At 39.7% G+C, this 17453-nt stretch overlaps 1 protein-coding gene across 1 annotated transcript in view; it reads left to right on the forward strand.

Annotated features, from left to right (window-relative positions):
• IGF2R (insulin like growth factor 2 receptor) overlaps positions 1–17453 on the forward strand; it is a 2372344-nt gene that overhangs the window by 1437574 nt on the left and 917317 nt on the right. The window lies entirely within an intron of this gene.

Below are 17453 nucleotides of genomic sequence, written 5' to 3' on the forward strand. Positions count from 1 at the left end.
ATGAGCACAACATGTAATGAAGGAAAATTAGCCACTGGCCTTTTTCTAACTGGCATTACTAGTACCCAGAAATCAAGTCTGACCTTTGTCAGTGATGGCACTAAATGTGCCATCAGTCCAACTGAGACTCTCTTTACTAGTAAACGTTTTACGTTCTAGTACCATCCTCCTCAAGTAACTGATAGCTTTGAAGCAACCATCAATAACTAACTAAAGCTAAACCACAGTAAGTGAAAAGTCATATGCCTTGGAAGTGTATCTTAAAAACTGCTATTCACTGCTAAGTAAGACTGCATGAGTACTTTTTTGGAAAATGTCTGAAGTAAAATGGTAGATTAAATTCTGCAATTGAGAAATCTGCCTGTGACTTCTGAAAATAACTATAGGTAACAGGGAAAGTATCACAGTACTGGTAGTACTGATGGCCTTAAAGTAGTGGGCGTCATGCAGAAAAACAACATTCCCTAAGAAGTCTTAGTCAGTTTGTGTGGCTGAATTCTATATTTAAAACTGATGTGGTTTCAAAGTAAAACTATGTGGGCTGGGATAAAGAAAGCCAGGGAGGGCTGGTTCTTAGTGTATGCTAATCATACAAGTAAGTATAGTGTGCTGTGATTCATTAACATGCATCTGTAATGCTACAGACATAAAAAAAGGAATTAGCAGTTGATGGAGTGTGCTGGAAGGTAGATGGGTACCGATGGAGACATGCTAGGAGTACCAGCGTTTTACAAAGTCAGAAGCATGTTGCTGTTGCTTGCCATAAATTGAGATGCCATAGGCTTAATGCAAGCATGATAGATATCACAGAATTTTATTGAACAGGAGACTGTGGACTGATACCATTTAGACAGTGACCAGCTTATCAGCATCTTTGGTATGTACACACCAGAGATGACTCTGCAGGGATTCCATAGTTACTTTGCATCTGGAAACAAGTATTAGGTGAAATGACAGCAGGGACATTGTAGAGGCCATTGCTGTTTACATAATAGCCAGCTGCTTCATGTGTCCTAGAATGGATGTCTGACTGAAGTCACTGTTACACTATTGTAAACAGATAGGTTTTCACCATCTGGCCAGGGTGCCAAAGCCTTCTCAGTAGCATGTGTTCAGTGTATGACCTCAGATTGCAAACACAAGGGTAAGATTTGGGAGAGACAGGAAGATGGCAAGAGAAATCAGGATGTCCAGCAAATAGATGGCTGGATTGCATGACATGTGGCAGTCATGTTGTCAAGGAAGGAAGGTAAGTGACATTGAATCGAGGGAGTTGGCAACAATTGATGTGATACTCTAACGCAATGTGGAAAATAAGGAAACAGGGGGTTGATGATGATGTGTCTTCCCAAGAGTGTAGAAGATTGAACCACAGAGGCATTTTATGTTATAGTCTGCCTGCTGGGAGTTGTAGATTTACCCATGCATCTAGAAAGGTATCATTGTTACTAGATGGAGGTGTAGATACCAGCCAAAAGCATTAAATAGCTTATTTATGTCACAAGAGTGAGGAGTGGTGTCTAATGCTGTGGCCAAGTTGAGATAAGCAGTGTGGAAAGGAAGTGCTTGACACAGGACTCAAGTGACTTTTCAAAGAAACTAACAAGATTAAGAAGGAATGAGTTATCCTTGACAAAGCTGAACTGTGAATATTCTAGATTCTGAATACAACAGAAAGTGATAATTTAAGATGTTTTACTGATTCATTACAGCATGGGCAAATTATTCAAGTGGGAAGGTTATGAGTTATAACATTTTAAGAAATTGTTTGATTAATAAGTTTTACCTAATGGTTACAGCAAACAGCAGTTGATACAGACAGTAAAGAAAGTCTTTATGAAAGAGGAAGAGGCATTTTATATTTACCCCTTAGGAGGATAAACGGTAATGGATAGTAATAGTTTATAATAGAGGTCATTGCAGGAGCCTTCTACGGCTCTCAGCTCGGAACCCTTTCAGATTATGATCGCATTTTCAGAAACTTGCAGTTCATTTGGTCGAGACCTTATGATCAAGTTTCCGAAACCTCAAAGGTTGTGATCGGAGATCACTGTACAGTGCAGAAAGTGAAATTTGCCCTTTTCTTCTTGCCAGGGGGTGTGGGGTGTGCAGCCCTCACATGGGCCATTGCAAAAACGTAGACAATTTTTGTGGACCTTTTTTTGGTTTTGGATGTTCGAGTTTTCAGAAACTGAGTCATATGATCTCGACCATATGACTCTTGATTTTCTGAAAAAACAGTCATCTGATAGGGATCCCACAGCTCCAAGAGGCCCATGGCTGGCTACTCAGTTCTCAGTCTTACCACTTTTTTCAGTACTTTTATAAATTTGTCTTTCTTCAGGAGTTTACATCCCTGAGTATTATTTTTAGGACTGACTTTTTTCTTTTAATTAAAAGAGTACCTTAGTCACTTTCTAATTTACGGCACTGCAAATTACAGCAAAAACAAGGGTTGAAAAAGAAATTTAAATTTTGCTTCTTGGTGAAGCAAAAGCACAAAGCCAGAGAGGAGAATACACTAATTTGGTTTCTCTGGCTGCCCAGAGTTGTTTCTGGTAACATCACCTCAACCAATGGGGTTGCACAGTGAAAACAGCATTAAGGAATTTACAGTTTTTGAAAGCTGCCTGCCATCTCTGTATTAAGCAGATGGCATTGCACTTTTTTATTTACCCTATTGCCATAACTTTTAACTGCCGTTGTTCTCTCTCTTTATGTGCAAGTGTTTCTTGTCCTGTAAAGCTGTTAGAGGAAGTATGGTGCCAGCACTTCCTAAAATTGTGGCTTTGCATTCTAGATATGTACCTGTCAGCTGTCCCTGATTTTGTCTCATTTTTCCTTGTCAGTCCTACAGTGTTTGATTTTCTGGTCAGTCACTGAGGGTTACAATCAGCTGAAGCATTTCAGACATATTGTTCTGAAAATGTACGTTGATGTAAAGTTTGCTTTTTGTATTAACTTTTTTTAAAGTAAACTAAGTAGTGTAGTAATACTAAATTGTTTTGTGTAATTCCAGTTAACACTCATGGCTCCTTATTATGTCCTGATATTTGTTAAGGCTGCTTTCCTTAACAGAGTGATTTAATTAATAGTAGGCAGCATAAGAAAAGGGCTAAGTGTAGATAACAAAATAACACTAAAAGTGTTGATTTAGGATGTTCTACATTGGAAATATTGATTACTATTTGTCACTTTTTTCATATTTTTGTGTTTACATTCATATTTTCATAACCAACAGAGCCACATGTTATTGAGAGGCATGGTCTGATGAGAGAAAGAAAAAGTATAGTACACCTTGATATTTCCAAAACTAAGTTGCTAGCAAACTGTTGCATGGCAATCAGGTGAAACATTAGATAATGCTGAAGAAAACTGTCATTGACTTTTGCACTGTCAATTGTGCATCTTAAAAGATACTTAGTGTTGTTCGTTAATTATACAAAGAAGCACAGATTTTCATCAGTAAATAAGCACTCATAATTTAATTTATTGCTGTCATATAAACACCATTATACAATGACTGGCCATTAATATTCTAAAATGAGCATAATTTTTGGTCAGCCCAACCAGCGTGCCCTGTGTAAATCCGAGAATATACCAGTAGAATAAGGTTCGGTTGCCCAAACTTTTTTCCCTTGTTATATTCTGTAAGAGTTATGTATTTTTATTTATTTTTTAACAAAAATAAAAAAAAAATCTGTAATCTGGACTCCAGACATACAAGAAAGACAGACTGGAGAAAATACTACGAAAATCAAGTATGTTATTTAAAACTAAAGACACGTACCTGATTTTCTTTATATTTCTTGCATTCTGCCCCTCTCCTACCCCCTTTTTAATTAAAAAAAAAAAAAAACAAGAAAAAAGGAGCAATGGAGACTTTATTTTCTCTGTTGCTTCCTTTCCAAAGCACTGATGTACTGGGTAAACATTGGAATGCAAGTCCCATACGCATGCACAGTACATCAGAAAAAGCCCCAGAATACCAGAAAAATGAGGAAGTGCAGCATGGAAGCATTATACAAAGACATTATTTAAGAAATGTAAGTATTTTTTGTTTTTCAGGCTTCACCCTCGTGACCAAACCACACCAACCATGGGTAAATCCAGCATTACCCACACCCAAACGTGGGTTATTGCTTAAAAGTCTGTCTGAATCAAATGAAAAGTTTCTTAAATTTTAGAGAAAAATATAATTTTTTGTTTGTGTGTGTATTATGTTACATTATACAATGACTGGCCATTAATATTCAAAAACATGCACGCTGATTGGCCAGCCCATCCAGCATGCCCATTATAAATCTGAGAATATTGCAACGGGAAAATGTCTGGTAGCCTAGACTTTTTCCCATTAGTATATCTCATAATTTTTTTTTTACTTTTCTTCCGGAAGACCTGAAACAAACGAGGGAGATGGCACAGACAAAAATAAGAGGATAATCAGGTACATTCTGCAAAACTAAAGAAACTTAACCGATTATCCTTTTATTTTGTCTGTCCCAGCTCTCCTGAATGTAAAAAGTCTCCCAGTTTCTTTCTATTCTTCTCAATAAATTAAAAAAAAAAAAAAGCAACGGAGATCTTCCTTTCTCCATTGCTACTTTTGCACAGCACAGATGTACTGCATAAGTGTGGGAACAAAAGTCCCATAAGCATGAGCAGTACATCAAAAAAAGACCCAGTATATAGGAAAAATGCAGAAGGGCAGCACAGAGGCATTATACAAAGACATTATTTAAGAAAAGTTAAGTATTTTTTTTCTTAAATAATGTCATTGTATAATAGCAATAACCCATAGCTGGGTATGGGTAATGCTGGATTTACCCACAGTTGGCTTTGTTTCACCCTCGTGACCAAACCACACCAACTGTGGGTAAATCCAGCATTACCCGAACCCAGCCATGGGTTATTGCTTAAATATTGATGTAAAGACTATGAATGTACTGAATGTTATCGCTGTAAAGAAGACGATGTTCTTCATCTCACATTGCTGCAGTCCTTACACTTGGGTAGTCCGCTGTCCTCGGTCGGCCCGAATATCAAAGTATAAGGCTGACGTCGGTCAAGGCGCATTTGACTGACATCAGGACGTCAGGGTACAAATGCGCATGACCGACGTTATATCCTCAGTCTTTTTTGCCGCATGGTCCGATGCAGAAGCAGTATTGCAAGTGCCGGTTGGCGTTCTGAGATTTTTCGTTTTCGAAGTTTCAGACCGAGTTCAAAGTTGGCTAAGTACCCGTTGGGAATATTTTAGTTTTTTCTTGCCTCAGTGATTTACGGATGTCAGAAAAGTCAATAATTGCATTTCTTGTGGGAAACAGATACGCATAGAGATTATCATACTTTGTGTATTCCTTGCTTAGGGCCTGAGCACGACGTTGTTGGCTGTCGCTCTTGTGCTAGATTCAATAAACGCACTATAAAGAGAAGGTTGGATTGTGCCAGGTTAGTCTTTGGGAAGCGGTGCAATTATAAAATGCCGCCGGATGCTCCGCCCTTCGCCTTCAAGATGCGCAAGGACAAAGCAGTTAAGCCTAGGCTAGAAGAACCGTCTGTACCGACGCCGGTTCTTTAGAGGTGTCGGTGGAGCTGGTGGCTCCACCGGAGGTTTCTTTGTGTTCCCAGGGTGAGACTTTATTATTGCAAGATGTGGCCTCTCAGGAGGCGGGTCAGGCTGAGGGGCTTCTCAGGTTACTATACTCCCTCCCTTCCTAGGGTGGCTAGGCCCTCTCCTTCTGTTTCAAAGGCTTCTCCCAGGGCAGGCCAGGTTCAGTTTCAATTGGTGTCACCCTAGTTCTTCTGGAACTGTGCCTAAGAAGCATATGCTTAAAATGGCAGAAGATTTGATTACTTTGATTAGGGTTCTATGCCCCTCCTGATAAGAGACCTAGGGTGGAGCCTGAGCTAGGGAGTTTTGAGCAGGCTTCATATGTTTCAGAGTCTTCGACTGAAGACTTGCAGGAGTACTCTCCTTATTCTGATTCTGATGTGGATGATTCTACTCCTTCTGCTTCTCCTCCTGAGGATTTTTCTTTTCAGAAACTCTTCATTCCATGAGGGAGCATTTTAAGTGGGAAGGTCAGGACTTCTCTGATTCCAGGAAAAGGCTTAGGAATTTTGTTTTACCCCAGCATAGGCCTTTGGCTATACCTCCTGTTTTAGATGTAGTGGAAGATGTTTTTACAGAGGCTTCTCTTAATCCTGATTCTTTGCCTCCTGCTCCTGTTAAACCGGATAGGTATTACAGGGTGCCTGAAGCTCATAAGTTTCTTTTAAGAGTCCTAGGGCAGACCCAGAAACTGTTAGCCAGGGGCCTAAAGGTGTTAAGGCTTCTGTTGTAAAGAATCCGGTTCCTGCAGACAAAGAAGCCAGGGCCTTGGATAGATGGGGAAAGAAAGTTTATACTTCTTCCACTCTTGCTATGAGGGCTTTGAATTGCCAGTTTCACATGTTGAAATACCAAAACTATCTCCTTTCACAATTGAAGGCTAAGGTTGATGCTCTGGCAGAAGGTATTGATTGTAAAGAGTTGCAAGATTTAGTACATGTTTGAACAGGTGGGTAAGCATTCTTTGCAATGTGGTTTTGATGCTGTACAGGCCTCGTCTAGGGTGGCTGCCACTGGGTCAGTTCTTCGCAGGCACGCCTGGCTGAGGGATCAGAATTTGTCTGACCATGTTAAAACAAGGATTTTAGATGCTCCTTTGCAATCTGGCGGTTGTTTGGTTCTCCTGTTGAGGCAGTTTTAAAGAAAATGGAAGACAAGGCTAAGTCTATGCAGACTGTTAAAGATTTTTGCAGGTCGAGCCTCCAAAGTTTAGTAGAAATTGGCCTACTAAGGGGTGGGCGTATCCTTCTTATGATTCCCAGTCTAGGGGTAGATCTAGGCGTGGTAGGGGTAGAGCTCAGGGCTCTTTCAGGCCTAGAACAGGGAGTTCTCCTGCACAGTCTTCGGTGAGGGCAGGGGTCAGTCCTTTCGTAAACAGACCCAATGACCTACCTTTTCAGCTGCCAGAGCCTTCTCGTCTGGCAGCACCTTTGGGAGGAAGGTTGGCACTTTTCAAAGAAAATTGGAGTTTAATTACCCAAGACAGATGGGTATTGGATATCATACACCACGGCTACAGGTTTTATTTCCATACTTTGCCTCCTTTCAAAGGCATGCCAGACGTTCCTCCTCAACAAAGAATAGAAGCTCACAAGCAAGTTTCTCTGTTGCTCCAAATAGGGGCCATACAGCCGGTCCCTATGCCAGAAGTGGGCCTAGGATTTTATTCTCGCCTGTTCCTAGTACCAAAGAAGGGGAACACGTGGAGACCAATTTTGGATTTATCTATCCTAAACACTTATCTGGACATTCCCAAGTTCAAAATGTTGACGTTGCAGCAGCTTTTACCTCTGCTGGGCAAAGATCATTGGATGGTAACTTTGGATCTCAAGGAGGCTTACCTTCATGTTCCTATCAGACTAAGTTGCAGGAAGTATCTGCGTCTTCGAGCTGGGACTTCTCACTATCAGTTCTCTGCATTGCCCTTTGGCCTATCTACTGCGCCCAGAGTGTTCACGAAAGTTCTGGCTCCAGTGATAGCTTTCTTCAGGCTAAAAGGAATACAGATCTATCCTTATTTGGACGACTGCCTGATTCTGGCTCAAGGAAGGGAAGAGCTTCTTCATCATTTGGAATATGTGATAGCAGTGCTAAGATGCCTGGGGTATTCTGTGAACGAAATAAAGTCCAGTCTAGTACCCTCTCAGGACATGTGCTTTCTGGGTGTGAGACTGAATACAGCATCCCAGATGGCCTTTTAACCCCGGACAAACAAAAGAGTCTATCCCTTTACTTCCATCAGCTATCTCATCAGTCCGGGCTGACTGCAAGGACAGTCCTTCAAGCCTTAGGGTTCATGGCATCTTGTATTCTGGTGCTTCCCAATGCCAAACTGCATATGAGGAAGCTACAATGGTATCTCAAAAATGTATGGACACAGCACTGCCAGGATCTGGACACTGTCATTCAAATAATACCTTGCATTCAAAAGGAATTTTTGTGGTGGGCTCAGGAATGTCACCTAAACAAGGGACTCTCTGTGACCCGACCAGAGGCCAGTCAGATTTTAACGACAGATGCCTCAGACAAAGCTTGGGGAGCTCATCTAAATGGAAAGTGGATACAAGACAAGTGGCCTGCCAGACTACAACATCTACATATCAACATGAAGGAGATGTTAGCAGTCCAGTTTGCATTAATAGCTTTCAAGGAATTACTTCTTCCAGGGCAGGTGTTGATTCTAACAGACAACACAACTGTCATGTGGTACATCAACAAGCAAGGGGGAACGCATTCGTATCCTCTATGCAGGCAAGCAATGATTTTGTGGGAGACTGCTCTCAGTTTACAGCTCAATCTTCAGGCAAGGTTTCTGCCAGGAGCACAGAACTCCTTAGCAGATGTGTTGAGCAGACAATTATGGATCCCCACGAGTGGAAATTGGATCCTCATGTATTTCAGAAATTGACAGTGTCATGGGGAACTCCAGACATAGATCTGTTCGCTTCTCCACTAAACCATCAGCTGCCAAAGTTTTGCACAAAAAGGTTTCATCCCACAGCTTGGAGAGTGGATGCTCTTTCTTTCAATTGGAGCAATCTTCATGTGTATGCCTTTCCACCTCTGCCTCTCCTCGCAAAGGTACTTCTAAAGGTCAGACAGGACAAGCCAAGAATGATTTTAATAGCTCCGGATTGGCCTCGACAGCACTGGTACCCATTACTGAGAAGTCTGGTACGGAAGCCTCCATGGCCTTTGCCTTCGATTCCACACCTGTTGTCACAGGAGGACAGCCATTTGCTCAATGTCAAGCTTCACTCTCTGCACCTAACAGCCTGGCATATTCTGTTTTGAACCATAGTGGGCCTCCACTTCCTCAGCAAGTTTTGAATGTTATTTTGGAAGCTAGAAGGCCTAGTACAAGGAAAGTGTACGCAGACAAATGGAAGAGATTTTTATTTTGAGTGCAGCAAAAGATTTTGATGTTTCTGAGCCTAATTTGTGTGGCTCTTCAATATCTTACTGTGTTACTAGACAAAGGTTTATCTTACTCTTCTATTAAAGTTCATGCTGCAGCAATGTACGCTCACTATGATTGTGACCCACCATTGTTTTCTCATCCTTTGTTCAAGCAATTTCTTAGAGGGCAAAGAATATACGACCCCCACGAAGAGCTCCTACTCCTGCTTGGGATCTCAATTTTGTGTTGGAGAAACTCACTCTACAACCTTTTGAGCCTGCAGCTACTTCTGAGTTGAAATATTTGTCATGGAAGACTGCTTTTTGTTGGCCATTACTTCTGCAAGAAGGGTTTGAATTGCAGGCCCTTATGGCGGTTGAGCCTTTCTTGATTTTCCATAAGGATAGGGTATCATTACGTACTAATCCTTCCTTTATGCCTAAGGTGGTTTCTAGTGTGGCTTTAAACCAAACTATTCATTTGCCTACTTTTTATGCAAATCCCCAAAATAAGGGGGAAAGATTTTGCACACTTTAGATGTACACAGGCAGTTGCGTTATTATTTGGACAGAACTAAAGGGTTCAGGCAGTCTCAGCAGTTGTTTGTTTCTTTTGCTTTGAGTTCTCAGGGCAAGCCTGTGTCAAAACAAACTATTTCTAAGTGGATTGGGTTTGCATTTCTTTCTGTTATTCCCATCATGGCAAGGAGATTCCAGCTGGGATTAGCCTCATTCCACTAGGGCTACTGCCACTTCAACAGCTTTTTGAGGGTAGTAGCAACCAAGGATATTTTGAGGCAGCTACTTGGAGTTCAGTGCATACTTTCTCTAGGCATTATCACCTGCCACTTTACTCTAAATCCAGGGCTGGTTTTGCCACTGCTGTTTTGCAGGGCATTTTGGCAGCTCCTGCTTCCTTGTAGTTAGCCATCCTCCTACCTCTGCTTTGGGATTCTACCCAAGTGTAAGGACTGCAGCAATGTGAGATGAAGAACATAGTACAGTTTTGTACCTACCATAAATGTAGATGTTCAAGATCCACATTGCTGCAGTCAATTACAATTTCCTCCCTCCTTCCCCTCTGTAGTTAGAGGTGGTTGTGTGGGTTGGGTTGTACATATTGTGTATATATTGTACATATAGTTAGTGCAAGGGTGGTTGGTTGGTTGTTTGCTGTCTTTTGGTTTTGACCTTTATTTTTAGGGTCTTCTGACATCTGGGGCAAGAAAAGACTGAGGATATGACGTCGGTCATGCGCATTTGTACCCTGACGTCCTGGTGTCAGTCAAATGCGCCTTGACCGACGTCAGCCTTATACTTTGATATTCGGGCCGACCGAGGACAGCGGACTACCCAAGTGTAAGGACTGCAGCAATGTGGATCTTCGAACATCTACATTTATGGTAGGTACAAAACTGTACTTTTTACTGATAATATTGCTCATTGGTACCTTTTAATAGCAATTTCATTCTGAAGATATTTGTATTTTTGTGGCTAGTGCTTTTTAATTATTTTTTCAGAAAATGTTTTTGAATGTAAATGTATATATGGTGGTAGAGGTGTGACATTCCACTGCCAAGAGGTGTTTGTGAGTTGAATGAAACATGCCCCCTCATTAATTTTAACTTTGTCCAGAATTCTTGAGCAAAGATGTGGAGAAGTATTGATATGCTTTTTTGCAGTGGCCTAAAAAAGAATACTCCCATGGTGAGGGGAGTCATTAGTGGAGTGTACAGCAGGTCAGGCATGGTATGTAGTAGTTTTGTATAGGTGAAATGTGTTCCAAATTTCATTAGAGCACACAACTATCCCTAATTCTTGGAGTCCAGTTCTCTTACAAAGTAGGGATTGTTGCATGTATTATGATGAAATCTGAATTGTTTCTGATTAATGCAAAACTACTGTGTACTATACCTGATCTGCTGTACACATCATTAGGGATCCCCCCACCAAAAGAGTATTCACAGTTAGACTGTGTGTGGCAAATGACATTAACCATTTAACTTTTTCTCCTATACACAAACAGAATGTGAAGAGAAACTGAAAGGTAGTTTGTGTATGCAGAAGTTATACTACAAAAATATTTTAAAGAAAATGTTCCTTAAATTGTATACATTTGGGGGACAGTATTCCTAAGCCTTTTCAAAACTTTTCAGCTAAAATGCTGAGCTGTCTATATAAGTAACAAGGCACATCTGTCTTATGCTTTTGGTGTTTTAATGTTTGCTGTGGGAAACTGAACATTTTATTTCAAGGCTAACGTGTAGGGTAAGTAACAAGTTAATATAAGTTTATGTAAAACTGCAATGTACTTCACAACAGTATTGCAGAATGTTTGCATAAATAGCAGCAGCGGACTGTTGTAATGTAAGTTTTTTTTTTTTTTTAGTTTGGTGGGTAATCTGATATCATTCAGTAGACAGCTAGGTTGAGAGATGGAAGCATTTTGCTGTGGCCATCCAGCAACTATGTGTTTGTGTGAAAGGGTGTCGGTAGTTCACTCAGTCTTGTTTTATTTTATCATTTTCTACACTCAGGCATCTCAGCTACTTACACAAACTACAAAGTAGCTGTAATTGCTGACCTTGGTATGTGAGCTTTCTGTGAGTAAAACATGACAGACTGATTACTCAATTAGTTTTTGCTGGCTTTGAAGGACTAGCAGACTAGCATGTTTGAAGCAAGTTGGAAAGGGATGTTTTAGTGTGGGGAGCTATTGTGTGAAACAAAGCTGCAGTACATTATGCAACCTTTCTTTATTTTTTTACCACAATGGGATGTCTGAGGTACACTGTGTTCATAAAGTGGCTTTAAGTTTTGGGTGGAATGTATGTTGGCTGAGGATGAAAGCAACTTTACCTTTATATATGCATAGCTGAAACAGTCTGGGTTTACAAAACTAGCATGCATATTTGTGAAATAAGTTGGAATTTTTACATGCTGTCTCTTTTTAGATGCTGTCAGTACAAAACAAAGTTGAAACTGCCTCTGACTTCACAGAATCTGTCTGAATATTTACCTCATATTTTTGGTCTGTTCCACAAAAGTTGTGGTTTTCTGCTAAATCATTTGCAGTCACTGAATATTACAGACATTTGAGTTTCAAACTGTGTCCTTCAGGAAATGCATGCTAGTGTAAAATCTAATATTCTAGAAAATGGCCAAGTATGCCAGAGCAATATTAAAAATCTTTCACTGATTGTGAGGCTTTGTCCCTGATTCTTGTACTGACAGGCTGAGCGGTATTTTTCCACAATCAGATGAGTGGGGGGCTGTCTGTAGTTGAAAGTAATTTAACCTTTGTCATTTGTTTAGTAGTCTGACTTTACAGTAGCGTGGACTGGTGTGAAATAAGTTAGAATACTTGGGCTTCTGCATGTTTGCTTTAAAGTTTAAGTTACGCAGCTGTCAGATGTCTATGATTTTGCTTCATATTTGTCCATCTGTTTTCATACATTTTTTTGACAAATCATTGAGAATTACAGTCATCATAAGTCAGATATTTGAGTATGACTTTATATCTTTCTGAAAATGCATGGTAATGCATAAACCATTATGTAAGATCAATATTAAAAATCTGTCCCTGGTTTTGGGCCTTTGTCTCTCATTACTTTTTTTTGCCTTTATCCACGACTTTTGCACTAATAGCTATTTTTTGTCGTAGTTACATGTGATGTAAATGGCAAAGTGGGTATAGCTGCTGGTTGGTAGGAGTACTTAAACTACTTTGTATTTGTGTGAAACAAAGTTGAAATGCATTATTGTGTCCATAATTGTTATTTATGTTTACCAGCCAGACATCTGATAGGTACACAGTCAGAAGTTGGGCTATAATTGTTGGGTAAGGGGACAGTATGTGGATGGATATGACTGACCCTACTTGTCATAATCAAATTAATTGGTCATTAGTCAGGCATTGCATATCTAGTGTACATTTGTGCAAAGTAAGTTTTTATATTTTACTGTGGCCATTCTGTCTCACTGTACACAATGAAGAGGCCATAACTGACAGGTATGGATATTTGTGGATTACCACAATACCAATTTGAGGGGTCTTCTGTGGTCGAAATGTTCTAAAATAGGTAATTTTGCTGCTTTTAGTTACTAAATGTTTTCACTAATGTTTGACTACTCGGTTTTAACAGATATTTGCAAACTTAGCTCCATTCAACAATAAATGTAATTTAAAACAATCAAGAAGGTGAAACCAAAAGATCATATGCATTTATGCATGAACCCTCAAAAAGCTTGTGTCTGTGAAGGGCCCATGAGTGGAGGACCGCCCAGGGTACACTTAATTTACCACTGGTAACAGTTAAATACTGACAATGAAGGGATTGTAAAGCTACCCTTTGTGTGTGTTCATACAGTTATTGTATTGATAGAATGGTCACTGATGTATGTATATACTGGCATATTTTGTTTATGGAGGATTTTGTTCTGCCTTTTCCAAGATATGCTTAAAAGAGAGATTTTAGTGTGGTGGGTAAATACATTTTAGTCACAAATAAGCAGGAGTACAACTGAAAGGTCAGATTGTTTGTGGGAGGTATTTCATAGTGCAGAGAGGTAACTGTGTATCAAATGGTGAGGTAACTGAACAGGAGTTATTTATCTTATTTTTGTAGATGCCCTACATTTTATAGAAGGGTAACAAAACATGGTAACAGAAGGATTTTTGAGCTTGTAGGGGACATTATGAACTACCATTTGATTACTCAAATTGCTTATAGAACAGGAGCATTCATTGGACGATTTTAAAATTAATGTATTATTACAATATCTCACAGATTTAATGGTTGATTTGAAACAATGGTGATTGAACAAAGGAAGTTGCTAATTTTAAGATGCCAAAATTATTACCCTAGGAGCTTAAATCACTGATTGATTTAAATTAATTAATTTATGTTTATTTATTTATTTATTTTTGGAATTAAAGAGTTAATGTTCTTGTTAAGTGGCTAACTAGGTTTTAAGGTGGTGTCAATGATTGTATTTCAGTGAAACCATATAGAATAGCTGAATGAAATCTTCATCTGTTATGTTTGTCTCCATAAGGCTGCAGAGCAGAGGTGCCAGGAAGTTTTAATTATTTTAATAAAGGTAAAGTTTTAATTCAGAAAAGTTGTTCTCTTTTAAGTAAACAAAACATTTTGTCTGCATCCCATGATATCAGTAAAACTGTATCCCATTGTCATTTATTGTGCTGGTGTCTTGCACAGTACTAGCTATACAAACTTGCTATACCACTTTTGTTTACTCGAAGTTTAGTGTTATTTTTTTAAATTCCAATATGGCTACACACTGATCACCAGCATAACTTCAGCTCTCCCACTGTGAACACAGAAACTGAGAAAAAGGAGTGCTATTGAAAATGTTTTTTTTTTGGTAAAATTCAGTTACTGGCTAGTAAATATACTGCCTGGATGCTGGCAAAGAAAACATTTGGAAGGCCTGCAAGAAAATAAACTAGAAAAGGTGAATACAAAACACTGTGTGGGGAAGAATTCTGTAGCTATTCAGTAAAAAGCAGTTCAAGCTTCAATTTTGGTCCAAGAAATGGATTTCGTAATTTAGAGGAAAAAATAAATCAGATGTACTCAGAGATGATTGATGATGAAGGAATATATCATTTCAAGCAACAAATGGATAGAAAAATAGAAGTTTTAACTAGCCATTCAGCTGAATTGCTAAAACTGCAAAAATCAGAAGTTGACATGAAGAAAATGCTGGCTGAATGAGTTTTTTCAAGAAGAACTATTTAAAAATAGAGTTAGAAGAAACTGGAAAGAACAGATTGTATTGATTTTATGAAAGCACAAATAAGCAACTGGACTGGTGTTCCACAGCAGAATTTATTAACGAAAGGACACATCAAGTGTATGCTCCAAACCTGGCAGCCAAGACAGAAGGGTTAAGTATTAAGAATTGGAGACAGCAGTGTGTTTGTATAAAATGATTATTCACTGTATACCAGGCAGAACAAAAGCAAATTTATCTTGGCAATCAGATAATGTTGAGAGGCAGGTGTGAGAGTAAAGCTGCTATATCCAGCTGTCTTCAAAGTTTTAGCCCCCCCCCCCATGGATCAAAGTAATTTTTTTTATGTATTTTATTTTACATTTGTTTACCGGGAAAGTCTTGCTGGACACAGGTCCTTTTTCAGTAGAGGCCTGGGGATAAAACTCCAGAAGAAATAAAAAAAATTACAAATATAAATTAGAAGTACATAAACATGTAAAAAAGAAGCAGTACATTTTTCATCAACAATTGGGAGAAACGATGGTGAAGTTACAGATTTAATATAGAATAACAAAACTATAGTAATAAATTACTGTGGTAGTAAACTGGAAATACATAAATGAATAAGCTCTATAGTTAGAAGCATTCAAGAAGGATACATCAACCACTTTGAAATACAGTTTAGAGATATAGAAGGCAGTTTACCTATAGATGGTGGTGTTAGTATCAGTTGGAGATTTTGTTTTACATTATTTCTAAGGATAATTAACTAGAAGAGAGATTAAAGAAGGTCTATCCAGGAATGTTGCAAGAACATAGACAGGTGTCTTCTAAGTGTGACTCAAGGAGCTTTTTAAGTTGTATATTAGAGCTGTTTGAGGTTATAAGGGTTGGAAGCTTATTCCATATTTTCGGAATGTAGTTAGAGAACAGAGATTTCCCTGTGTGATTGTTGGCTTTAGTAGTATCTAAAAGGTGTAGATTACTGGAGCGGAGACAACGAAAACTTATGTATGGGTGAATGATATTTTGCAGAGCAGGAGTTTTATCAGGTTGGTGAAGAATTGTGCGTTCAAGTGTTAGTTGGTTAAAGTATAAAAGCTTAGGAAGTTTAAGCCAATTCAGTTGTTTGATATATACAGTGATGTGACCTATATGAGGCACCAGGTACAAACTTTGCTATTTTATTATAGCAAGTTTCTAGTTTGTCTGTCCTGCAGAGGTTAGTTAGTATTGAGAAGGCATAGAGAAGGGTTGATAGGAGGTGTGTATGGGTTGTTCATAGGTAGGTACTAGGCTATCTGCCCTGGGGCCTATATAGGTCTAGCCAAAAAGGTTTCCTGGCTTTCGCCACCCAAGAAAATTATTTTCCTGTGCCCCTGTTAAGCAGTGCCACAGAAGTGAGCCCTGGGGTGAATTTTTCTATTTCCCATCCAGTCAAGATTTTTCTTAGAGGGCCAAGTGAGGAGCTTCGCATGACATTAATGGGTGGTTTGTTCGAGGGTATGGGAAGTCTCTGGGACAGGAATCTATCCCTCCAGCATGTTCTGTTTATTGTGATGACAAGGTTTAGGTCCCTGGAGATTGTGGTTCGGAGAGATTGAGATTTCTAACTGTAGCATGTCCAGCAGTTCTGGGTTTGACATAACTTTTTGAGACTGTCTGCATATGGCATCTGTTTGAGGCCGGTAATCCTCTTAGTGAGGTACTTCTGTGGCCTTTCCAGTTGTTGTAGGTGTCTTGTGAGATACATGCCAAATGGGGCATTGTATTCTATAATGGGTCTGATGAGGGATGAGTAGAGAGGAACAATGACCTCCTTTTTTCTAGAAGACAACCCTTTTGTGATGAGGTGTACCACGGAGAAGGATTTCCTGACTACTGTGGCAATGTGGTTATCAAAAGAAAGACTACTGTCCACCTGTGTCCCAAGGTCTCTTATCACACTTCCAGTGTTTAGTGAGCTACCGCCTATGTGGTAGGTCATGGGTACCGTGTTTTTTCCAAAGGGGATGACAATGCACTTCTTGGCATTGAGCTTGAGGCCATGACTTTGGAACCAAGCATCTGTCTCTGTGAGGCCCTTTTGTAGAATGCCTACATCATTAGTTGATTCTGTTATGGCTCCCAGTTTGCAGTCATCTGTGAACCTTGTTAGCCAAAGACCTTCTGTGTTGGCCTGCACTTCAGAGAAGTAGATGCCGAAAAGGAGAAGACCCAGGACCAAACCCTGTGGGTACTCCACTCATCACTGGTCTGAAGTCGGACTTGGAGTTCACTACTTTTACCATGTTGATTTTGTCAGTGATCCAGTTGGTCACCCATCTTGTGACAATGGGATTTATGCCCAGTTTAATGAGTTTATCTATAATTCCAGAGTGGGGGATGGTATTGAAAGCCTTGGCAAGGTCAAGATAGGCTGTGTGCACTACCCTGCCCTTGTCTATGGCTGTAGAAGCAATCCGGTTTAATAGACATGATCTACCTTTTACAAACCCAAACTGAGACCTAGCTCGCCAGGCTAATGGGGTGATAGTTTCTGGGGTCCATGGTGGCACCCCTCATTGTGTAGTGGGATAACCGTCACTGTGCGCCATTCAAGTAGGCACATAGCCTGAGGTGAGGCTATGATTGAAGATGGTACTTAAGTGGGGTGCCAGTTCATTCTGTAGTTCATGCAGTACGCAGCCTGGGATGT

The sequence above is a fragment of the Protopterus annectens genome, chromosome 1.part0 (genome assembly GCF_019279795.1).
Source record: "Protopterus annectens isolate FY-2018-M chromosome 1.part0, PAN1.0, whole genome shotgun sequence".
Lineage (NCBI taxonomy): Eukaryota > Metazoa > Chordata > Ceratodontiformes > Protopteridae > Protopterus > Protopterus annectens.